Raw genomic sequence first — 26,581 nt, forward strand, 5'->3', positions numbered from 1 at the left:
GAGCGAAGATGATCACGCAACGGATTCGGCCGACTGAATCTTGAACTTGACAGAACACTTGACCCGAATCAAGACGAGCGAGCGCCCACGCTGCCGATCAGCACCGGGTCTCGAGCATAGCAGGACAGACACTAACTACACGGAGCTAAGTCCGGGCCTGACCGCTCAGACTTCGTGCTTGACCGAACACACTCGAGTGAAGCCGGGGAGAAAAGTAAATAGGTGAGGGGTCTTTCTCCAGCTCTGACATGGGTAAATCTTACAAGAATTTATTAAGCTGAAAGACAAACCTAAAGGACATACGGTCGAATGTTTGATATCCAATTGCCTCGACGAGACGATTAACGTTCTCTTCCTCTATCTGGGTTGACGTCTCCCAGCCTCATCTGCCATTGGTGAGCAAACTTCGTAATTCTGCAATTAAAACAACTCCGGCAAGAACGATGGCGCTGAGCACCCTCGAACGAGCTCCCCCTGAGTCCACCTGGGATTATAAAACCGTGCTGTAGGTAGAGTCTCACTTGAGTAAAAGCAGCAATGACTGCAACAGCTCTGTAGGGAAGAGGGCAAACGCAGAGTATGGGAGTCCAATATATTTTACGCTTCGCCCTGCATGGCTTCTTCAGAAATAACATCGATATTATTTGTTATTTCTGAAGAAGCCCTGCTGGGCGAAACGTAAAATATATTGGACTCCCATACTCTGCGTTTGGCCTCTTCCCTACAGTCTCACTTCATCTTCGGTGAAAAGTGGCAAAGAATTTACATTTGGAGACGCTTAGCTGCAGAACCTGACAGCTTTGTTTTTGGTACAAGGCCATTTAGGGCAAGTGGCTGTCACTGTTCGCTGCCTCGGATCAAATCCGGGCCTTCGTGGTTAAAATAAGAGGAGGTGGAAAGGTGGCAACGGAAAAGGATAGACGAGCAGAGGAACCTCAGTGTGAGTGCGTGCGTGTGTGTGTGTTCGCGCGCGCGTTTGTGTGTATATGTGTTTATGTGTGTGTATTGGTGTATGTGTGATGTATGAGTATGTGTCTGCATGCATATATATATATATATTATATATATATATATATATATATATATATATATATATGTATATATATATATATATATATGTGTGTGTGTGTGTGTGTGTGTGTGTGTGTGTGTGTGTGTGTGTGTGTGTGTGTGTGTGTGTGTGTGTGTGTGTGTGTGTGTGTGTGTGCGCGTGCGTGTGTGTGTGTGGCGTGCTTACGTATGTGTATAGTGCGTGTGAAAAAAAAAGTCTCAGTACGATTATTTCTCGTTTGACCAAGCCAGCCAGCGTGATTCCATTGGAGTACGTGGGCGGGATGCGTAGGGTGAGAGAAAGGGCCCTGCTCTCGCGAGCTCGCGTTGTCATTGTGTTCTTTACTCTCCTGGCATGTTCAATCCATTTCGTTTGTTCCAGTGACGAGCAGACAGACATACAGAATTAACATTTGCATTGTTTTGCAAAACGCTTGTCCAGAATGAATGGTCGTTGTTAATAACACCATAGCGAATTGGGGTATTGGACTAATCTGGTCTTCCTAATCTATATAGGAAGGCTTTCAATAAGGAAGTCATTTTGATATGAATGTGGTCGTCAGATCAAAGCAGCTTGACAATGTTTGATAATAGTGAATAGTGACAGTTATGGACTTTATCAAGAGTACACATTTCGTTGTCAGGTATTTGATAGATTTATGACAGCTCAGGGTTATATGTACGGGGTGTCCAGTCTTGGACCGTAGTTGCTGGAAAAAGCTGTTTAATGACATAACAGATTTCTTGAAAAGAACACACAAGTGACAGAGACTCACCACAAGGCCTCGAAAGCAACAAAAAAAAAAAAAAAAAAAAAAAAAAAACAAATTGCACACAGTATGTCTGCGTGTGAACACCGAGAGTGACCCAATACCGGAATGTTTAAACAAAACAGTTCTCGAAATTAGGTAACACAGTTCTTCGGGTGCAAGAATTGTCGCGTTGCTGTTACTGGCAGTGCTGGCCCTACCTCCCCGTGCTGGACTCCACTATTGCCAACATGAACTCTGGGCTCAATCTTTACTGTTATGGTCATCCCCACGAGCATTTGCATGAACTCTCTCCGTTCTGTTTATGGCCTACAGACCCGGGTCTTCTTTCCCTGCATGCACACTTTCTCAGCATGAAATTCGCCATTATGCTGTTAGCCATTTCTTTCCTTCAACTACGTCCTTTTCAAACAGAAACACCCGGCATTAGTTGAGGTAACATATTGTGGAAATATGATACAATGAGAAAGAGTTCGTTATATGATGTCGCTGTCCTTGGAGTATAAAGAGCTGCTTGTCAGTTGAATTATATCGCTTAAGAGGGGGTTTACACTGTCTAACGGTTCGTCGAACGCGGTTCGACAGACACGTGTTTAAAGTGATGTGTGAACGTGTGAACGGGGTATTTAGGGTTTAACCTACGTGTTCGACAACCAAATACCCCGTTCACACGTTCACACATCACTTTAAACACGTGTCTGTCGAACCGCGTTCGACGAACCGTTAGACCGTGTAAACCCCCTCTTACCCGTTTGGGGAGAGGGTGAGCCGTGGCTCGGTTGGTAGAGTGTATGTCTGGTAACCGCGCGGGGATTCGTCTCCTACCATGATACAGGTTTTATATTTTTTTACATTTATTCTCTTGTGTACATTTTTTTAAGAGTATGTAGACATTAGGTCGCTTTGATCTCTCGGGATTCGAAGGCTTTTGGACTCTTATCCCTCGGTTAATAACCTCCTTAGATCTCTCCTTTACTATCGATATGACTACCTCTTCAGTACAACATCGTCCCTATAAATAGAAGTACTGGTTGCTGCCAACAAAGTACTTCAGGTCATCGCAGTCATTGGACCATCTGTTATTGAGGGGACTTCGGACAAACTCGATTGAGGTTCATAGAGGCCTTGGAGTTCGTGAAAGGCTTTCTCCATTTATATATACTCTATTTATCTATCTATCTATGGAAGATGTTATGATGCATGAGGTGGAATGGACGGGGGGATGGGGTGGTGTGTGTGAGCAAAATTTTGACGCAGTCCGAAGGGATTTCTCCCCGTCCTCTCCTTTATATGGGGGGACGGAGAGGGGGGGTCGCCGATTTGATGAAGCGGCCTTGCTGTGGATGTGCTGTGTCTTGCGACACTGCTTCTGACCCAGGGCAGTGGACAGGGTGCAGGGATGACCCGTCATCTAGGAGGTGCTAAGATGGGAGGAAGGGTGGAGGGGTGTGGAGTGTTTTCAGGGATGGAATGGGTGGGAATGATTTTATGCCTTTTCCTTTTTGGCTACCTCCCTAGTAAGGGGGAAAAAGCCTTGGTATATGTATTTATCTATCTGTCTATCTTGATGGTACAACAGGCACAGTTTCTGCTAATTAAAGCTTCCTGTGACTGAATAAAACAAAAATGCCCTCATGTTTGAATAGAATTAAAGTCTTCTGAAATGAAGATAGCAATGGCATGCGAAAAGTTTCGTTCAAGTCTGGCCACAGGCTACCGAAGTAGTGTCGTTTTTCTCTTCGAACTTAGAAAAATAGAGAGAAAATATTTAGGAAGGAAAACCATCAGAAGAAAGGAAAGGAAAGAAAGAAAAAAAAATCTGTGGCAACCAGACGGACTAGAACATATTCCGACAGCCTCTAAAGCCAAAGTCTCCGACAGATTTTGGAAGGTCTTGACAAACTTTAATGTATAACAGTATGACAGTGTCTGGCAGGTTTTGACGGACAAAAGACGCATAGGCAGAGACGAAGTCAGAAGAAGAACACACAGGGAAAATGTACAGAAATTATTATTAACAGGGAGTCTAGACTCGATGTCAACACGGAAAAGGACAGACAAAATTAAGATTTCGAGTAATGGAGAGAGATTTTAGGAAACATGATATATTTGGACAAATTTCATTCAGATAGGCTTTGCCCCTAAAAAAAATGCCGGGCATCCTACTTTATAGACTCATCCCGTCCTTATAAACCGCAAGCCTCTGTGGAACAACATAAAGATTAACAAATAACGTGCCTGAGGTTGTCGGCTCCTCTGCATTGTTGTTGTCGTTCAATAAAGACAATGATAATTATATTTCGTAGAAATAGCGAATTTTCAGATTGTTGAAATGAAAATTTCATTCCATAAGAGGTAAAAAGTCTTTTTTGCTCGTGTATGATGAGCGACAATAATCTCTGAGTAAATCCAACGTTAGAGTCAGTTGTCGATCTCACGTAGACGCGCAGCAAAAATAAGGGATGTCGTGAAGGCAACATTACTCATTGGCAACTCTTCGTGTACGTTAACAGTTACCCGCGGGAATGTACTCCTGTCCAGTATAACGTGTGCTTTGGTGAGAAATTAATGTGTGTGATCAGTTTGTTTATGTTCATTCGGTGATAAAGCATGAAAAAGCCTGTGGTAACAAAGGAGGAATGACAAGTCATCTTGGAAACTATCAACTAAGTTTAAGGTATGTGATATGGCATAGACTTCTGTTTTGCATATTATGATATTTTCTATTATGATTATCTACACACTGCACGAGATAGATTAGATTATAATCAATATAGCTTGCATAGGAGTAGAAATTTGATGACGGATACCTAAACTTCTTGCTTTCACGAGTGCTATTTGTATATTCGAAAGTGCCAAACGTCAGTTGTATTTCATTGTAGAATACGAAGTATGTTACACAAGTCTAAGAACAACACATCTTAAAGATATCAATTAGATAAGAAATAAGGCATAGTAATTGAAATGAATATAAGTCGACTACAATTAACCCTTTCTTGTTAAAGTAATGGCGATAGCATATTTCAATTTCGTTGTTTCTACTATTTTATTCCATTACTTTATTTGTGAATTGTTTTATTATTTATCTATTCGTTTATTCTTTTTTTTTATAAAAAGAATTGTCTTCTTGATACTGATACGTGGATTATACTGTTTAGGGAGTGACCAACATGTAAAGATAAAATCGTATTTATTATCTAAACGTTATTCTCGGCGCGCAATTCTCTTGGGAAAGCGTTTCAGCAATTGTCTCATTTGAATGGAGGTGTACCATAATCCGTTCTCACAACAAACTCTAACTACTCACCTTAATAATTAGCAGCTGATAATATTTATGTGAAATTAAAAAGTGTGACATTGTTTCCTCCTATGTGACCGTAGGAACAGTTATAGGCTTTAGCTTCATTCTAAAAGGTGATAATGACACTGATGTCGAAATATGTTAGGATCTTAACGAGGCAGTATAAGGAAGCGCCGTTGCCACTTCTCGTTCTCGGTGCAGTCGTCAGTAGCGCCTCCGTTGTGCAGTGCAATGCAGACAAATTAACTATTCTTTTTTTTTTCGTGGGCTATTAACCTCGTTCTGTTTACTACGGGATTATCTTTATATCCTGGCTGCCACTCATGTGTTTTATTCAGCTGCATGTGACTTTCACCCTCGTCATATTATGTAGGGCATATTAAAGAATGTCGCTTTTGAAGTGGTTGTTAGGCAAAATTATCACAGTAAACCTGCTATGTTGTGGAGGGATGTGTGTGCGTGCGCACGCTCGCCCGTTTCAAGTGTGCCTACGTATTTTTCATGTTGCGAGTGTGTTTTCATGTGTGTGTTCATGTGTGCATATGTGTATTTTCATTGTGTTCATGTGGGCATATGTGTATTTTTATACCTGTGTTCATGTATGCGTGTATGCATTGTTTGCAGAGGTGCCAATTTTCTGATAAACGAGGTTTAACTAGTGTATACATATTAATGTTATATACAGACAGGAGATTTTCTTTTATGCATACCTCATTGAAAGTGATGGCTAGTTGTGCACTTACTATTTTCTTAAGAGTATTTTCCATATGTCTTATCATGGACTTTTTTCCTTTGAATAGTTTATGACTCCATAATTAGCACGGTAAACATTATAGCTGAGTAGCGATTTCGGATACAAGACCCTTCTTCAGTAGTTTGGGATATTCTTACTATATGGTTAGGGAAGGGTGTTCCGAAGAATAGTGATGATGTTATAATTACTTATTACATAAAATATAATATCATCACGCCGTTCTTGAGAATATTCTTCCCTAACCACATAGTAAGAATGTTCCAAGCTACTGGGGAAGGGTCTTGTACCCGATATCGCGATATAGCTATAATAACTACCTTGTGAAGTCATAAACGTAGTTGGAAAATTGAAAGCAATGGTCGCACGCATTTTCTTCCATGGCTTTTGCACATGTGTTGTGTTTATAAGGCAGACGTGATTACGTTTGGTCCCTTAAGTCGGCTTTCTCCTCCTTCTTCCCCTCCTCCTCCTTCTCCACCTCCTTCTCCTTCTTCCCCTCCTCCTCCTTCTCCACCTCCTCCTCCTTCTTTCCCGCTCTTTCTCAAACGTTCGGGTCCTGGGTCGGTCTCCTCTGAAGAATTATGCCAGCGAACTCTTCACCTGTCTCGAGTCCTCCGATGCTATTAGGTGCAGAAATTGCTGTTATTAGTGGTCGATCATACTACATCATTCTTTTTATATATACTAAGCAGGAGAGAGATAGAGAAACTGGGGGGAGGTGAATGGGAGGAGAAGCATGGGGAGGCGACGAATAGGATGCATGATATGAATTATATTTGTGTAATCACGTGATCCAGGTAGGTTCATAAACGAGTAGGTCTATAACAGACATATGTTTGAGCGTGTAATATGACCTTATTGCATGAGGAATTGGTGCAACATTTAGAGTTTTTCACAGGAAGTTGTTAAAAGGATATTAAATCTATCTGAGGAAGTCAGCGCCGTTTTCGTTTCCACCCCGAACAATTTTTAATTTGTGAATTAAACGCCACGAGTCTGATGAAATCGAAATGAAAAATAATTCCAATGGCAAGCACTTTCCCAAGTTTATGATTGCCAGTCACCGAGGTGCAGACACACTTGATATATGACTTGTGCAGGGCACACGCACTCACGCACACACTGACATAAAAAATAAATTAAAAATTCGAGTTAGGAGATGGTTAGTTGCGACCGTGGTGTGCTACCTTTGCCCTATGTGCTTAGACTTCCCTAGCTAGTGGAAATAATCAGTTCGAACGCCGGACTGCGTCGTGAGTAGCGTAATCCAAACCGAGACGCTGAAAGACAAACATGAAAAATATAATTTCAGTGTAGATTATCATGGATTACGAACTATCTCACGAACGTGTTGCTCATACAATTATGTTGCCATGTTTGTCATTATTTGCATGCAGCGTGTTGATTCTATAGCTGAATTGTGATGGGTTTCTTCTAACTATAACTTTCTAAGTCAGAAGTCTGTGAGATGGTATTGCCCGGCGAATTATAGAACAACATCGAAGTAACATTCAGTATGTCGCTCTGGGGTAGAAGCAACTCCATCTCCGTTATAGCTATAGCTCTCTCTCTCTCTCTCTCTCTCTCTCTCTCTCTCTCTCTCTCTCTCTCTCTCTCTCTCTCTCTCTCTCTCTCTCTCTCTCTCTCTCTCTCTCTCTCTCTCTCTCTCTCTCTCTCTCTCTCTCTCTCTCTCTTTCTCTCCATGGTGTGTCCAGGCATGATATTTAATTGTATCTTCTCATCTGGATTTGCACTGCGAATGTTATATGTATTAGGACTACCGTTTGAGCGCATGTGAAATTCCATCTACTTTTGCACCCGTTGTTTGATGTCTGTTTTAAGGCTGTGCCTATGTTTGTGTGTTGGTGTGTTTAGACATTCTGACAAGTTGAAGTGGGGAGGAGGAAAGACCAGAGTCGTAATCCGAGTTTTATTCCTGACTTGTTTTGCTACAACGTTTCTCTCTCTCTCTCTCTCTCTCTCCAAAAGAATATTGCTACAGGGCTAGACACGGTTTAAATTATCCTAACTGTTGTTCATCATCACTCCACCACCATTCCATTATGCATAATTATTTTGCTCTCTTTATTTTATTTATTTATTTTTTATTTTTTATTTATTGTAAAGTAAGGCATATTTCCGCCGAATCCCTGTAGCACTATTATTTTTTTCATTTTCCAACAGAGTTCTCTTCCCTTCCCACAAATACTAATCCCGCGTGAACAGATGGTCTTTTCTAGATAGTTCATAGTGTAGAATCCTTTTTTTTTTTCTTTTCTTTAAAGAAGAAAAAAGGAGCGAAACTAATCAAGAATAAAAAAAAATTATGACACCAGTCGTTCCCCTTCCCACCCACTATATTATATATATATATATATATATATATATATATATATATATTCTCTTTCATATTTGCTTATTCTTGCTTCTCTACACCAGGCACGGTGTAGATATACGGATGAGTGAGGATGACATTGTATGGATGATACTATTATGCAAGGAAGGGAGGGATGGCGGGGGGGGGGGTGTAGGGGTGCTTAGGTGCGAATGATATTTTGGCGCAGCCCAAAGGGATTTCTCCCCGTCTTCTCTTTTTCTGCATGAGGGAACAGGGACGGGTGTCGGGGATTAAGTGAAGCAGCCTTGCTGTGGATGTGCTGTATCTTGTTGTATTCTGTTTGACCCATGGTAGTTGGTGGATGCAAGGATGATCCGTCATCCACGAGGAACTGAGAAAGGAGGGGTGGAAGGTAGGGAAATAGTTGGAAATAGGTACGTGCCTCTGATTCGGCTACCTCCCTTTAAGGGGGAAAAAGATCTCGGTATATATGTGTGTGTTTGTGTATATATATATGTATGTATATATATATATGTATGTATATGTATATACATATATAATGTATATATGTGTGTGTGTGTGTGTATATATATATATATATATATATATATATATATATATATATATGTATATATATATACATACCAACGGCGTTTTCCCCCTTTCAAGGGAGATAGCTAAAATCAAAGGCATAAAACTACTACTCATTTCATTCCATTACTAGTGTTGTTTGATCCTAGTTGTGAGTTCCTTGCCTGTTTGCCCGAGGTAAAACTTCTCACAATCTCTGCAGGGGATTTTGTATACGCAGCCACTTAAATCCTTAGGAGAATTCTTAATTATTAATTTCTTGAAAGTATGTAGATTATTAAAAGCTACTTTGATATTCCGTGTTTTAACTCACCGAGAAACTTGAGTAAAAGTTTCACTGAAAGGTTATATTAAAAGATTTTTGTATCGTAGGGAGGTGCGGGTTTTTATAATTTTTTTAACAGAGGCAAGAGCGTTGTTTAAAAACATTCAAGGGTATTTTAATTTCAAACTGACATTGGAAATATACTCAACTTCCTCATCAATAAACTCATGGCAGCACATACGAAGGGCCCGTAAAACATAGAAGATACTTAGCGTTTTCATTATGGGCTAGATAATAATTAACATATGGGTGAATATTTATAGTTTTTTATATAAATACTAAATTTAAATTCATTATGTTATCTGTGAATAAGGCAATCCAGAAACGGTAACTTACCATTTGTTTCTATTTTTACAGTGAAGTTAATGGAGGGAACAAGTTATTAAGATATTCTAAAAATGAATCTAAACGCTCCGCACATGGTCACAGGCAAAGAACGTCAAAATACTCATACCAGATAGCGTTAGACGGCAAAGTATCACACAATATTTTTTATCCATATATAAATTACTGATAATAGGCGAAAGAGGATTGCCCATTGCTATACCATTTTTTTTTTTTTTTTTTTTTTTTAAGTAATATTCACTATTGAACTCAAACTTGCAATCTCTGATACATAATTTTACTAATTCAATAATAACTGCCAATGGTGATGGAAATGGTATTTTATCCAAATGCTCAGTAAGAAATACAATAAGATCATCAATGGAGATATTGGTTAATAAGGAAGTAATGTCAAAGCTAACGAGTTTGAAATTATGGTTGAATTTTTAATTACTAAGCTTTCGACTAAATCTGTAGTATTTTTTATGTTAAAGTGTAAAAGCCTGCCAACTAAAGGGCTTAATGCACAGACCATTTAGACAAATTATAAGAAATAGATTTGACAGAGCTAATTATGGATCTTACTGGATTGTCTAACATGTATGTTTTAATAAGTCAATACATATATGGAAGAGAGGCGTGATGGAAGTAAATCGCCTTATTAACTTATCTTCCCCTTTGAACAAAGATTTCATTTTTTTTTTTTTTTTTTTTTTTAATGGGCGTTTACATTATTGACGGGGTTGGTTTTCAGTTTAGTATATGTGGTATCATCAGACAATAAATAATTCCTTTTGGACAGATAGTCATCTCGGTTTGAAATAACAATAGTTTTATCCGCTTTAGTAGCATGCAGGTCTTTACATTTTTAATAGCCTTCAATGCTTTAATGAATCTGTTAGGGCGGTTAGGATAATTTTAACTATTCATTGAAGTACACATAATACCCTATATATGATACTCTTTCGCTGGCCGTGCATGGAAGGGGCGAGAGATCACGACAAAGAGAGCGAGAGAAAGAGAGAGCAGGAGGATGTGTATGACGTGAGGGACGAAGACGACGTGAGGGGTCTGGGATGGAGAGAACTGAGATGCGCGCAACGAAGTGTCGGTTCTTCGTGGGTTTGCAGTGGTAATCGAGCGGGATGCCTAATGACCCCTGACTCCCGGCAAGGAGAAGACCCGGAAATGACGTCATGCCTCGTTGGGGGCTGAGGGTTCGGTAGCCACGGCTCTCGGCTAATTGGTCAGTGAGACGAGCTCGCAAATGGGTCGTGGGGTGCTCCTCAGTCGGTCTTGTATCTTTCCTTTCACGCCGAACTCAATGCCACAGGGAGATCGACCATGTTGTTGGTTGCTGTTAGTTTTAGAAAATTGGAAAGGTAGTGCGCCGCAAGTAATAATTGAGTGATTGATGTTCATTTGATGACGGAATTCAACGAAATAATGGCAGGATCCATCATACTGTGTTCAATGCACTCACTAATGTTAGTTTGAGTGATGGCAGTTACTGGGCAGTTAATGGTGACTTTGGGGGAGGGGAGTTGTGGCAGTTGATGGTGACTTTAGGGCAAGTTGGGGTTGAGGGGAGAGCTGTTATGAGGAGGATAGACTATTCTAATATCGGGGGGTAAGCCACGTTCCGTGAAAAATCTGAAATTGATGGCCGTGTGATTACTTTCATTTGTTTCATTGTCGCGTATTGGGGGTGCGAGGCGAGGTACTAGGCAGGAGAGTGTGCATGCATGAATGTAATGATGGTATTTGATAGCGCTGATTGCAAGCTGCCACTCTGTGGATATATTAAAAGCCGAACGAGAAGGCACTTGCTGTCTACCCAGCCCTCGAACCCAGGGGCCAAGTAACGGCCTCCGCTCCACGTAGGTTCCCGCTCCTCCTACTCCTCCCCCTCCTCCTCCTACTCCTCCTCCTCCTCCTCCTTTACTTCGGTACAGTTCCCCTTTACTTTCTCCCATGTGTTCCTTTGCTTTCATTTCGATCGTCTTTTCTCTGTATTTCCTCGGCCGAGCCCAGTCATCTAGTAAATATCCTCACCTCTAATCGCCCCGTCTCAAACTTTCTCCTTCACATGCATATATATATGTACACACAGTCTTCTCTCATCTCTCCCTCACTTCTTTATATATTTTTCGCCTCACCTCTCCCAATTACCCTTCTGATTCCAAGCGTCCGATTCTTGATTCTCTTTCCTTCTCTCTCTCTCTCTCTCTCTCTCTCTCGCTTTATCTATCTCCCCTCGCCATCTTCCTCTCTCTCTCAAAGCTGTTGAAGAATTTTATTTCTTCTCATACCATCAGTCCAAACGTTATTGGTACAGAATAAAACTCCATACTCTAGCCTTAACATTTAATTTGCCACCTAACCACACACACACACACACACACACACACATATATATATATATATATATATATATATATATATATATATATATATATACATATAACAGCTATTGATCACGAGGCTAACATGTGGTCTAAGGCCATGATTAACCATATACATACACGCGCGCGCACACACACACACACACACACACACACACACACACACACACACACACACACACACGCTGTTCCGTCTTCGAACGTACAACTGTGTCGTACACATAAATCTTTCTTTTCTGCGTGTCCCAATGTTCCTGTCACCCTTTTCGCATCTCACCCTTTTCTATCCACCCGTCAACAGCTTTCATTCCTGGACTCCAGTTTACTATTTAATTCGTTTTGCTTTTACATGATTGATTGATTGATTTTTTCTCGGTGTCATGTGGACATAAGGCATTTCCTCTCTCGTCTCGCTTCTTCAGCCAATGTTCGCTCTCTTTCCCCCTTCGCCTCTTCTCTCCCACCACTCCGCCTCCCTACATCTCCCTCTCTCATCTTTCTCTTCTTCCTCTTCTCATCTTCCTCTTCTCCTTCACTTCCCGTTCTTCTTTCTCTTTCGCAGCCACAGCCATCTTCTCTTACTCCTCCTCACCCTTCGAATCCATTTCCTCCCCCTTCTCCTTTTTCTCTTCCCTTCACTTCCCGTTCCTCTTTCTCTTCCGCAGCCACAGTAACCTTCTCTGGCTCTTCCTCATCCTTTGAGTCCTTTTCCTTCCCCTTCTCCTTTTTCTCTTCCCCGTTTTCTTCCTTCTAGTTACCTCCTTCTCTTCCTCATCTTCGTGCTCCTCCAGAAGATTCTGTCCTGAGACTTTGCGGCTTCGGTCGCTCCGAAAGAACCAGACGCAGGCATCCAGAAGCTCGTAATGTTATTAACGGTGATTGGGAAGGTCATTTGCAAGATATGACATTCGTTGCTAAGTTTCTTAATAATCTCCAACTTACGTGTGACAAGAACGAAGGCGGCCGCTTCTGAAGGCACCAACTGCTGACTGCGACGCCAAGACACCACGTCTTTGTAAGATTTACACTCAAAACAGCTTCGGTCGATAAAAACCAGCATGTCGGGAAAGCCTTCCCACATTTTTTTCAGTCCTGTGTGGAAGGGAAAATGTAAGGTCTCCTAGAAGCCGAAGTTTTCAATTTTCGGCGGAAATATATGGGGAGGACATTCGTCTGTTTCAGAATATCCATATATCTGGCAGAACTTGCTATTCTTGGGCCAGCTAGGCCTGGAATATTTAAATCGAATGAAATATGTATGTAAGTCACCGGCCGTTGGCCATCCTGCCTTTCCTCCTCCTCCTCCTCCTCCTCCTCCTCCTCCTCCTCGTTTCCCTCTGTCGAATGGGAGACGGTAGAAGGGGAGGAGAGTGACAGGGATGGAACTAGATTGCTGACATGGGTTGCCCGCTTTCTCCTCTTCTTCCTCCTCCTCCTCCTCCTCCTCCTCCTCCTCCTCCTCCTGTCTGTCGAATGGGAGACGGGAGAAGGGGACTTAGGAGAGTGACAGGGATCGAACTAGATTGCTGACATGGGTTGCCCGCTTTCTCCCCTGTGGTGACCTCCTTCCCGTTTGCCATATGTTTTGGGTTCTATGCGACATCTCTCTCTCTTTCTGTATTTATTCGTTCTTGTTGAATTTAAGCTCTCTTACATTTCTACGTTTTATTCATATCTCGAGTTTTATTGGCGTCGTAGTTTTGGTCCACACACGTAGTTCCTTTCTTCCTCTTGCACGCTGTAGATCCTCTCCCTTCATTATTCACGTCCTCTTCTCTCCCATATCCTTTCGTCTATGTGTCTGAATATTTTTCTCGTTTCATTCATTTTGTGTTAGATATATAATTTCTCGCCTCCCATCTCGCTTTCCCTCCCTCCCCCTCCCCCTCGACCTACTCTTCCCTCTATCCCTCCCTCTCTCTCCTCCCACTTCCCTCACCTCACTTTCCTCCCACTTCCCTCCCTCACTTTCCTCCCACTTCCCTCACCTCACTTTCCTCCCACTTCCCTCCCTCTCTCTCCTCCCACTTCCCTCCCTCTTCCTCTCTCCTTTCTCCCTCCTTCTACCTTTCTTCATTCCCTCCCTCCTGCCTTCCCCTCCCAACCTCTTCCCTTTGCTCCTTCCTTCACTCCCTACCTCCCTCAGTCCCTCCTTAGCTCCCTCCTTTCCTCCCTCTTTTACTCCCACATGTATCAATTGTCTGTATTCCTTCGTCCCCAAGGGTCGTCCCTTCCACTCCCGGGCCTTGCCCTTCTTGTCTTTTTCCTTCCCCAGTAGTCTTTCCTCTGGTGTTCGTGTTTCATTTCTTTTGCTCCATTGTGTCGAGTCAGTCGGCTGCATGGCGATCCATTTTTTCTCTTTGGCTGCATGGCGATCCTTATTTTCTCTTTGGCTGCACAACTCAACTTTTAACACTGCGTGTCATCCTTTTATATCCCAAAGTAGTTTCCAGCAAAGCCAGCCACCCACCCACCCAGTCAGTCAGCTGACAAAGCCAGGGAGGTCTGTCCGGGCCGGACCATTTCGGTAATCGCCTTTCGTCGCTCTCCTTCCCCCACGATTCAGTTTCCCGTATCTCTTCTTCTGACCATCCTTGCCTCTTCTGTCTCACCTCTTTACCATTTGTTATCCCTTCTGTCCACTTATTTCCCCTGCGTTTTCCTCCCTTTTACCCTTTTGTCCTTCTCTTCTTTTCTATCTTCCCTCTTCCTGACTCTCCTCCCTTCTCCCCTCCATTCTTTCCTCCCTTAGCTACCCCCATTCTCTCCCCCATTCTTTCCTCACGTCTCTCCTTCCGTTTTCCTCCCTCCCTCTTGCCACCTCTCCCTCCCTTTTCCCTCTCTTTTATAGTTCCTTCTCCCGTTTTACACCCATCCTCTTTCCTCTTCTTTCTTGTCTCCTCCCCCCTTTCTTTCCCTCCTCCCGCCTTGCTTACCTTCTTCCCATAATTGTTCCTTAATTCTTCCCATTTATTTTTTTTTCTTCTTTTTTTCCTCTTCACCCTTCTCACCCTCCCTCCATTCCTCCCATGCCCTCCTCTCCAACCCCCTTTCAACCAGGTAAGGTCGTGGTGGCATCCGGTAAGAGAGTTTGTTATGAGGCCTTAGTCTGAGGTATCAGAGTAGAATTTTATATATTTTTTTTTTTTTTTTTTTTTTTTTTTTTTCTTCCTAGCGTTAAATCATCTGAGGATATTCGGATGAAATGTATACAGGATCAGGAATCTTTATACCATGTCAGGAAGAAATTAATCTCTGGATATCCAGCATGTAGCTGAAAACGGGTACCGCAGTTAGAACCTAAGACCTAAGAATCTTAATCGTGAATACTCGAGAGCAGTCGTCGTCGTCGTCGTGGAATCGAGCGTCATCGAGCAATTATAATAAAACACTGCCAAAGACTCGAGTTACGCTGAGCCTTCCCAACACAATAGCCCAAGTTTTCCTCATTCATCTCTCGCTGGCACATGCTTTCGTTCACCGCAGGAATTTGCCGCAAGGCCCACGTCGAAGAGGAACGATGCATTATGAAGCGGAGATTAATTGAAGGAAAGAATGAACAACTCAGAGTATGAGTTTGCTTTAGAAAGTGTAAATGGTGATAGGATTTGTTGGCGAAGGTTTTTGGGATGTTGATCGATATAAAGTGATATACTAGGTTCCCATCGGGTAAGTGTCGAGGGTCAGGCCATGATAGAGATGGAAGAGTGGCGTTGTGCAACCCCCACCCCCACCCACGAGGGGAGGGGGGGGCCATCAGGCGAGTTTGGTGTTTGGTTGCAGAGATGGAATGAACGACTCAGATGACGTAACAATGCAAAGTAAGCTCAGAGGATAGATCTAGCAACTGGCTCCGAGTGTGTATGTGTGTGTACATGCGTGTGTGTGTGTACGTGTATTCACTTGGTCTTTGGATCACGTGTTGGACTCGTGATCGACAGCTATTTCCCTGCTGGAAGAGAGCTCAGAACTCGTAGGTCCGATCTCTGGGTAATGCTATGACCTTGCACACACACCCAACTCCCCGCCCACGAGAGTCAGAGTAACGACCCGAGGCACAGCGATACCGAAATAATTTCGGCCCTGAGGGGGTTTCAAACTGGGTACTGCGAGCACTATCGTACTTCCCAGTTCAGCGCTCTACCAACCGTGACACCGAGTGTGTGTACCCGTGTGTGTGTGTGTGTGTGTATGTATGTATGTATGTATCCGCGCGTACGGGGGCTTGTATGCATACATGCGTGTTTACAAAAGAAATCCTCCCAGGAGTCCCTCAGAGATTTGTTCCAAACAAAAGTGAACGGAAAGAATGGTCGAGATGTAAGAAGTACGCTAATATAGGGGTCTGTGTGTGATTTGAAGAGTGAATGGAAACTTAAGAGCTCAACGAAAGGGACCATAATCTAAATGAAATGGATCAGGAGGAAGTCTTAGAGGGGGTTAAGGTCTAACGGTTCGTCGAACGCGGTTCGACAGACACGTGTTTAAAGTGATGTGTGAACGTGTGAACGGGGTATTTGGGGTTTAACCAACGTGTTCGACAACCAAATACCCCGTACACACATCACTTTAAACACGTGTCTGTCGAACCGCGTTCGACCGTGTAAACCCCCTTTTATGCCGGGTAGGAAGTGCATGTGTTGACTAGTTTGTAGTGTTGTTGGTGCTGCTGCGTTGGTAATGGAATTAATGTTGACATCTCACGAAAACAATTTGGACTACAAGGGTGACTCGCATAATGTTATATCGCACAGAAAGTGTTTATGTATGTACCATACCAAAGGCTCTTTCCCCTTAACACGGGAGGTAGTCAAAAAACAAAGGCATAAAATCCACTCCCACCCATTCCATCCCCACAAACTCCACTCCCATTCACCCCCCTCCCTCCCTCTTATCTTGGCTCCTCCTGGATGACAGGTCATCCCTGTATCTCGCCCACTGCCCTGGGTCAGAAGCAGTGTCGCAAGACATAGCACATCCACAGCAACGCCGCTTCATTAAATCGGCGACCCCTCCCTCTTCTCCGTCCCCTCAAGCAAAAAAAGAGAAGACGAGGAGAAATCCCCTGGGGGGGGGGGGGCTCCGTCAAATAATTTTTTCCCACATACTCCCTCACCCTCCCATCTCCCACCCACTCCCTTTCATGCATCACAGCATCATCCATACACAACCATTCTCCATTCACTTCATTAGTAGAAATTAAATAATCCTGTCTTATACATCATTGTCATTTGTTTAATGATCAGTCTGACCTTTCAGAAGTGGAGTTGATCTTTCACTGGTGAGTATCGCTAAATAAATGGTAAAATATCAAAATTCTGAAGTAAGGTGTCTATGTGGTCCGACGGTGCATCTTAGGAAAATAAAAATGAGGACAGACTAGATAAATATTATCGTGGCAAACCGATTTGTAGGCGACAATCGAAATAGATTAATAGACTGAGATGATTTTATAGACTAGACTTTTTTTGTAAAAATAAGTACGACAGTTATCCTGCTCTCTCTCTCTCTCTCTCTCTCTCTCTCTCTCTCTCTCTCTCTCTCTTTCCAACAGGATCGGTGTTAAAAGAAAGACACTGAGAATTCGAACTCTGTTACCAGTTTGACCGACATCGTGTTGCCCGTGCGCGCGTACCAGAGGAGGGCTGGCCGTACGTGGGAGGTTGTCGAGGAAAGGAGTGACAGTAATCCTAAAAGTCAGGGTTTGGTCTTATTAAGAGGCGGAGGAAGCCATAACTGGACAACGGTGATGGACATCTTTCCCTTACCCCAGTGATTCTTAACCCCTGGGTCGCGACCCAAATTTGGGTCGCCAAGCCATTTTATTGGGTCGCTAAGGGTTTGCAGAAAATAATTATTTTCCCACTACAAATATATTATAATTATATACTGTAATAATTAAAATACATGATGCCTAGTTTTAGGATTCTAAGCAGACCATGATTAGATAAAAACTCCAAAGCAGAAAATTTATTTGTAGGCTTGGGTCGCGATGCTTGATTTGTGCAAAATTTTGGGTCGCGATGCTTGATTTGTGCAAAATTTTGGGTCGCGATGCTTGATTTGTGCAAAATTTTGGGTCGCGATGCTTGATTTGTGCAAAATTTTGGGTCGCTGCCAAAAAAGGTTAAGAACCACTGCCTTACCCCAAGCGCTGAGGGTTCTCGTTCGGGCCGCTCACTCGTTGTCGTCTACGTTGTCAAGACGGAGGGAAGGGGTACGCTACGACATTGTTATCTAAGGCCTGGTCGTCGTTAGTTCACGTCTCCCATGAGGGGATCAAAGGAGTACTCTTGTGATGGATGATGATGACGAAACGGTCTCGTCCGAAAACGGCCACGAGGCGTCGGCTCCTCCCCTCTCCCTTCTCATCTTCTGCCTGACTTCTTCCGTTCTCCCTCCCTTTCCTTCGTTCTCCCTTTCACAACCCTATCGCATCTGTCTCGACTTCCTATTTCTGATATCAATCATCCATGTACCAAATACCTTCTCCCAAGAGACTTCCGTTCTTGTCCGTTCTTTATTCCTCTAACCCCCCTCGTTCTTTCTTCATTCAACCATCTTAACGATCTTTTGATACTCCTCCCCATGCTCTAGCCCCAGATCAATCCTTCTCCTACCCATGCTCTAGTCCCAGATCAATTCTTCTCCTGCCCATGCTCTAGCCCCAGATCAATCCTTCTCCTACCCATCCATGCTCTAGCCCAAGATCAATCCTTCTCCTGCCCATGCTCTAGCCCCAGATCAATCCTTCTCCTACCCATGCTCTAGCCCCAGATCAATCCTCCTACCCATGCTCTAGCCCCAGATCAATCCTTCTCCTGCCCATGCTCTAGCCCCAGATCAATCCTTCTCCTGCCCATGCTCTAGCCCCAGATCAATCCTTCTCCTCCCCATGCTCTAGCCCCAGATCAATCCTTCTCCTACCCATGCTCTAGCCCCAGGTCACTCCTTCTCCTGCCCATGCTCTAGCCCCAGATCACTCTTTCTCCTACCCATACTCTAGCCCCAGATCACTCTTTCTCCTACCCATACTCTAGCCCCAGATCAATCCTTCTCCTACCCATGCTCTAGCCCCAGATCAATCCTTCTCCCCATGCTCTAGCCCCAGATCACTCATTCTCCTCCCCTCCTGCCTCACCCCCTGCTCCGGATCACAATCCTGCTGCTGCTATTGGTTCCCCTCCACCTCCACTCCTTTCCCTCTCCCCGTTTCATACCCTCCCCTTCTCACTACGTTTCCTTTTGCACTTGATTCCTTTCCTCTTTCCTGTCCCACTTGTAGCGTAACCTCTAACAGTGTCACTTCCCCCTTCTCCCCTCCCCTTCCTCGATTGCTATGCTCTCCCCTCCAGCGCCTCCTTCTTCCTGTTATCTCCTATAAACCCATTTCAACTTCACCTATTGCCCTTTACTCTCGTCCAGTCCGTTTTGTTCCCCTCTCTTTCACCTGATAGACCATCATGATTTTCCTTCTCTTTAGTTCTTTATTTGTGGCCTGTTGTTTCTTCCTGTTCCCGTTGCTATCCCACTTACACACTTCCTCCTCCTCCTACTGTTCTTCCACTTCCTTCCCCTTCTCTTCCTCCTCTTTCTCCTACTCTTCTTCCACTTCTTTGTCCTTCTCCTCCTACTCTTCTTCAACTTCCTCCTCCTTCTCTTCCTCCTCCTACTCTTCTTCCACTTCCTCCTCCTACTCTTTTTCCACTTCCTCCACCACTCCTCTCACTCCGATTTTTCAGATACACTTCTTTCTCTTGCTCATTCTAACTCTGCTCTTTTTTCCTCTTCTTTCTCCCCCCTCCTATTGCTCTTCCTCCGCATTCCCCTCGTCTTCCTCCTCCCCCTCCTACTGCTCTTCCTCAACATTCCCCTCGTCTTCCTTCCCTTCCTCGCATCCCTCTTCCTCTTTTTACTCTTCTCCTTTCTCCACTCCCTACTTTACAAAAAATGTCCTCCACGCTATAGTCTTTGCTACCCGTATTCTACACCGTGTTCCCAATTTCCTTTTGTCCTCCTTCACATTTCATTTCATTTCATTTAACCTCCCCTGTGTCTGTTCCTTGTTCTTCCGATTAGCCATTTTTCTGTATCTTTTACCCCGAACTGTCTTCTCTTTCTGAAGAACCCCTCGACATATTTGTAATTTAATCCTCGCGGCTATTTCGTTTTTTTGAAAACCGACGTTTTGTGTTGCGAGACAATGTCTTGTCGTGTAGAAGTGATATGATGGCAATCGAGATATGAATATGTATTGGTTGAATATGTATAAATATTGAAGAAGGATTGAAGAAGGACAAGAATAAGTAAAAATGGGGAGATAGTGAGGAATGGAGAGGAAGAGAGGAAAGAAACCAAATAGGTTGGCTGTTTAAGAAAACGGGAGAAATTATGGAAGAAAAGGGACATGACAAAGAAGGTAAATTGTGTGACTGTGTGTCCACATGAACACCAAAGAAAATGAGAGAGAGGGTGGGGACAGGGGGAGGGAAGGGGGAACAGTATGGGAATGAAAATACAATACTGGGTCACGTCTAACGGGATGGAGAGATTAATGTTAAAGGAAGATTTGTATATGTTGTAAGCTGGCAAGGCATATGGACTATCGACTACCTAGGACAGATCACCCGCTCGAGGGAAATCGACACTTGGAGGGGAATAGATGTCTGTATGAAAATGAAAAGATAGTTGTGTATAAAATAGGGCTACTGCCACCGGGTGATTCTTAGGGAAATTTATTTCGTGGGGTCGTGACTTAGGAGGTGGGCAGGAGTCTTGGAGTTGGAGGCTGAAATCAATGCATATGAATTCGTGATACAAGATTAGGAGCATTCCTCACCTCTTCATATCCCACCCCAGTCACTCCCCAGCAGTGTGAAGAGAAGGAGTTGACCGCGGGAGGTGGATTCCGAGAAGACGTATAGAGCGACATGATGTGCACAGTGCAACTGGACAAAAACGAGTGTTATGTCTATCGCCATCATGCGTGGTCATTCTTGCCCGAAGGTACATTTATGTCCCAACAAATGTGCAGGTATATAACCAGCCTCTGCAGGAAGGAAAGAAATCGCAGAAGATAAAGAGAGAGAGAGAGAGAGTAAGCGAAACAGTGTCTGAACAATAACCGGAGTGAAATCAGGTGCGGAGTGACGTTACCTTGTTAGGTATTCTGGATAATTGCAGGCTGCAACAGGCGCGGAGCAATGAGGAGGGAACTGATACGTGCAGTCGAGTGCACGAGCACACATATATAATACAGAGGGAACTGATACGTGTGGGTGCACGCAGTCAAGTGTGCACGCACACATACACACTGGCTCGATAGTGCAGTGGTACCGTTCTCAACCACTCACTCTGCGATCCCCGTCCAGGGCTTAAAAAAATCAGCATCGTTGCACTGCGAGCCTACATTCCCTCTCTTGTGGGCAAGTTGTGCGTGCGCGCGTGTGTAATGGTTATAGCATCACTCATAGATCGTGCCATATATGAGATCTGAGTTCCGATCAGGGTATATGATACCTGTCGATCACATGTCTAACGCGTGATGAATCGTATGATCGTGGTGACACACACACACACACACACACATATGCATACACAGCCATGGAGGACAGGCGTGTCTTCATGACCACATTCGGTGTGACAAAGGCTCTTCGTAGCTGCCTGAGGTGCTTATTGACCAAACCCCACTAGGTTTAGGGGAGTGACGTAATGCGAAGTCCTCCTGTGTACCGATGTCGACCCATTGAATAATTCTAATAGAAACGAGGATGCAGTTAACCACCGTATACAGTGACCAACAACATGGAGAAAGTGCTTCAAACCATGCTTACCACAGGGTAAGTCGCAGGGGTGGAGAGCAGCGCTGTTCAGCCGCGCTCATCTGACCCCACCCTATCCCAGTGCTGACGTTCCCAAGGACTAAAGTCAAACATTCCCTTTCAACCCCCAGCATATCGCACGTATCATGTGCGCGGTGTCAGGTGGGCCCCCTTTTGGAAACTGTCCCTAAAATCATATGTAGAGTGATGACGCCCTACGTTTAAGATATCATCTTCAAGCTGGCTAGCGAGGTTGCAAACCAGCAACGAAAAGTCATCCTTTCACGTTACTTTATCACCACTGATAAGGCCCCTGAACACCCGGTCGCTAGTAAACAAACACCATTTATAATTAACAACTCATAGCACATTACGTGCTTAAAATAGACTGTTGTTATATTTCAAAAATTGTATATTTTCAGTGTATGTCTGTATCACAGTTAGCCTCAGTCGTGTGCCATTCCTTTGTGTTGCGCATTTATTGCATCTGATTCATATATCGAAAAAAGGATGTAAGTGTTAGCATACGGTTTGTGTCGCCACACAAAGGTTTTGGTTCCTTTGTATCCATTTGTGAACCTCTGGCGTGGGTAGCTGCAAAGCCACTGTCCTCCTAGCCGGTGTTGCATTTAAATGCCGGATGTTTTGTCCTCACAAAACTGTCGCCCCGGACATTTCGGCCACATTTTTATACACCCAATCAAACACCTGATAAATCAATCATTTTGCGTTATAGCATAACATAAAAAAACATTTGGTATATCATTTTCATTACTAACCAAGAAAACATATAGACTTCTCCCAAATCAATAACACAGTTATTAAAGTCATTGACAGACTGGAAAAAGTACAATGGCGAGCCACAAACCTGATTCCAAAGATAAAAAATAAATCATACGAAAATCGACTAAAACATATGAATCTGTTTTCTCTAAAAAAAAACCGTAGACTCGGAGGTGACTTGATACAGGTCTTTAAAATTCTAAAAGGGAATTGACATCAAAAGTGCCAAAATTTTCACATTGAATGAGAATCAGACAAGAAACAATGGTCTCAAACTGTCCGGAAATAGATTCAATTTGGAAGTAGGTAGAAACAACTTTGCCAACCGTGTAGTAAAAAAGATTACAATAAGAATATAACATCTTGCAATTATTGTGAGCAAATATTCTAAATCAAAACCACAGTTCATCACCGATAAACTTGTATATCAAGGTCAGGTCTCCCAACTGGGGGACCTTCCTAGCACATAGGTGAGCGGTTGACCTCAGGTCAAAAGTGACATAACCTCTGGAATAACATTACTCGTTTTCTTCCGCTTAGAATAGACAGTAAAATAATGTTCTCATACATTTCATATTTGACTGAACCAAAATTGGGAAGCCATTTTTCTTGGTGGTGAAAATATACATAGATTCCAGTAAGGGTTATGCATTCATAATATAATTTTTTGGTAAGATACTTTTGAAATTCCCTTGTGAAGTCACAATATCTTTGTCTATGATAAATTGATAAAACAAAATTTCCTTTTTAAAAGCTAAATAAGTTGAAATAAGACATCATTTAAAAACGGTAATTATACATGGAGCCGAAACTTCCGGAGTCGACAATTCCATAAGGCCGAAACGTCCGGAGTCGACAATTTCATAAGGCCGAAACGTCCGGAGTCGACAATTCCATAAGGCCGAAACGTCCGGAGTCGACAATTTCATAAGGCCGAAACGTCCGGAGTCGACAATTCCATAAGGCCGAAACGTCCGGAGTCGACAATTCCATAAGGCCGAAACGTCCGGAGTCGACAATTTCATAAGGCCGAAACGTCCGGAGTCGACAATTTCATAAGGCCGAAACGTCCATATTTTTCAAAATGTCGTGGGACAAGCGGATGACCCTGAAAAATTCATGAAAATTAGCAATGTTGCGGTAGAAGTCAATAGATGCAAACACGGCGCACCCACAGTCAACCAGCTCCATTCTCCACTTGTTGGGACGTCTTCATACTATCATTGGGAAAATCAAATCCAAATTTGTACTACTATGGAGACTTAATTATGATATATAATTATATGAAATAGAAAATGATGATAGTCAAAAGAGGATAAAAAACTAATTAGAAATATCAATCATACTAAGTATTCATAAACTCAGTGACTCACGGCATGAGATACGTTCCCATTAAAAAAGATGATAACAAAGAGGAGGAACTAATACGAAGAATCAACTGTACATTGTGATAACAATAATAATTAACTAATTATAAATAGAAGTGAAAAATTAAAGTAGAAGAGAGATTAACTGAATATATGAATCATACTAGGTATTCAATAATTTAATGGCCGTAAATACAGTTTATCTGTGCTGGTTTCCTTAATGAAAATGAAGCTATATGTAATTCTATTAGTATTTATTTCCTCTATAGCCATACCTACAGTCTATTTGTGTTAAACAATCTTAATTAGGTTAATTGTTATTTGTTGTAATGGGTTAGGGGGTAGTTGTCGTATGTGGCAGTTGTCCAGTGGGCAATTGTCTGGGGCAGATGTCCTTGAACCCGTGCACACCCGCGCGCGCGTTAGTTATATGTCAATTTATTATCATTTACTATTTACCTGCTTGTTTTTTATTTAACCATACCTATGCGTTTGTTTATGTATTTTATTTGTTATTTACATTATTATAGTTTTATTTATTAATTTATCATTATTTTTTTCGCTTCCGACCTAAATATGGACCAAAAGATCTCCTGTCGACATGCTCCGCCTTTGTAATCCTTTATTAAAATCAGCAAGAAGATGGCACGGAATAGACAAAGAAAGGGAAGCGGCGACAGAGAAACGAAATGGGAATGACAATGGACCTAAAATGGGAAGCGATATAAAACTGCAGAAGGGAAATGTAGTTTAGATAAGCAAGAATGGAAGAGTGACGGCTATCGGCCCTACAGAGTGCATTCGTGGAACCGTTCGTAGCAAAGGGAGAACCGCTTCCATAGATTTTTAACCTAATCTCTCCCAGAAAATTCTGACATTAGGCAGACATGGGCATGATTATGGTTTCTAAATAAAAAAAGGATCCATGGCTCTGATTACGTAATCATAGCCAAATCATAATAAAAAAAACTAGTTAGCTCGTGTAATCATAATCAAATATTACTCTGCGGTGATAATCATAATCATATTTTTCTTATAATATTAAATTATCAAAATGTGATTACTGTGATTTTATTTATTTGTAATTTCCATGAAGAACTTCACATTCAAGCGCAAGTGTGTTTTAAAAGCTTAACACAGTTTTACTTGCCTCCTATGATATGCGAGTATCAGTTAAATGCACACAAAGCCTATACATGTTTCAGCATGCTTGAAATGCAGTCCTTGTAAAGATTGTTCCTGCCAGGATGGTGTGGGAACGCACAGCCACGGGGTAACATATTTAAACATTTTTCAGTGTATCAACCGTGGAACTGTATATCATTGTATTCACCTTGGTCTTTGGATCACGTGTTGGACTCGTGATCGACAGCTATTTCCCTCCCGGAAGAGAGCTCAGAGCTCGTATGACCGATCTATGACCTTTCACACACACACACACCCAACTCTCCGCCCACGAGAGTCAGAGTAACGACCCGAAGCACAACGATACCGAAATAATTTCGGCCCTGGGCAGGATTCGAACCAGGTACTGCGAGCACCACCGTACTTCCCAGTCCAGTGCTCTACCAACCGCTCCACCGAGTCGTGTGTGTGTGTGTGAGTGACTGTGTATATGTGTATTGTAGTACGGTATGATCCATCACGTTTATACATGCATATGCTGCTGACTATGTAAGGTAAACACGTTTGTACATGATCACGCTGCTGGAGCAACAATGATCCCCGCCAAAAGGATATGGACAAGTTACTCCTTTCCTTAATTGCTAGCTCTCTCCAATCTCTTTCAAGAGTTGTAGGATCCTAACTTTTAAGCTCTTTCTAACAAGGGCCAGGCCGGCTACAGTATCCCAAGCTGCGAGGAGCTCATCAGTAAGATTCTTCCTTTGCAAACTCAAGAACTACAAAAACATCTCAATAAGAAAGTTCGTTCTGTTGGTTATGTCTGTGTTACAGTTGACCTTTGGACAAACAGGCAGATACGGTCGTATATTGGGATCAAATGTCATTAGATTGATAATTTCCAACTCCAATCAACAATGTTGGCCTGCAGAAGATTCAAATGACCCCACACTGCTAAAAAAAAATTATGTCACATTCACCGAAACCATCACTATATTCAATCTAGAAACACAAAGATTTGTGCTATTGTAACCAACAGTGTCTGGAATATGCTTAAATAATTTGTGACACTTCCCGGTCTGGACGGTGCGGACACTAATCAAGACAGTGAAAGTATAATACATAAATATCCTTTTTACAGGATTCAGAGGGATATGTTTTATTTTACTTACAAGATAAATAAAGTTGCTATAATGAATATTGTTATCTATATTAATTAAAATTAGTCGAACGCATGTTCTAAGGGGTGACTATAGTGTATCCTGTGTTTGGCGGTCAAGACGATCACGAGTCTTACAGGGGTAACTACACTACAGAACACTACAAAAGTAAAGAGGAGGATGACACCCTTGGCATTTCTGATAATAATGAGAAGTTCCTGGAGTTATTGCCTGAGAATGTCAGATATTTTTTTGATAATTCACAAAACACTGCAAAAAATGGTCTCGAGGAAGCAGGGCCTGTATCAGGATTTACTGGAAAAGCCTCACATCTAGCATCACACATTCATCATTCTGCAGTGGCATCTGACAATCTCGAAGGTGAATTCAGATCTCAGGCCAAAAATGCAACCCGATGGAACAGCAGTAACAATGTTACTGTGCTAAAATATGGAACTGTGCACTTATAG

At 42.7% G+C, this 26,581-nt stretch overlaps 1 pseudogene; it reads left to right on the forward strand.

Annotated features, from left to right (window-relative positions):
- Positions 1–443: 443 nt before the first annotated feature.
- On the forward strand, positions 444–26,581 carry LOC143019014 (uncharacterized; annotated as a pseudogene).

The sequence above is a fragment of the Oratosquilla oratoria genome, chromosome 36 (assembly GCF_046742065.1).
Source record: "Oratosquilla oratoria isolate Oo_2021 chromosome 36, ASM4674206v1, whole genome shotgun sequence".
NCBI classification, from domain to species: domain Eukaryota; kingdom Metazoa; phylum Arthropoda; class Malacostraca; order Stomatopoda; family Squillidae; genus Oratosquilla; species Oratosquilla oratoria.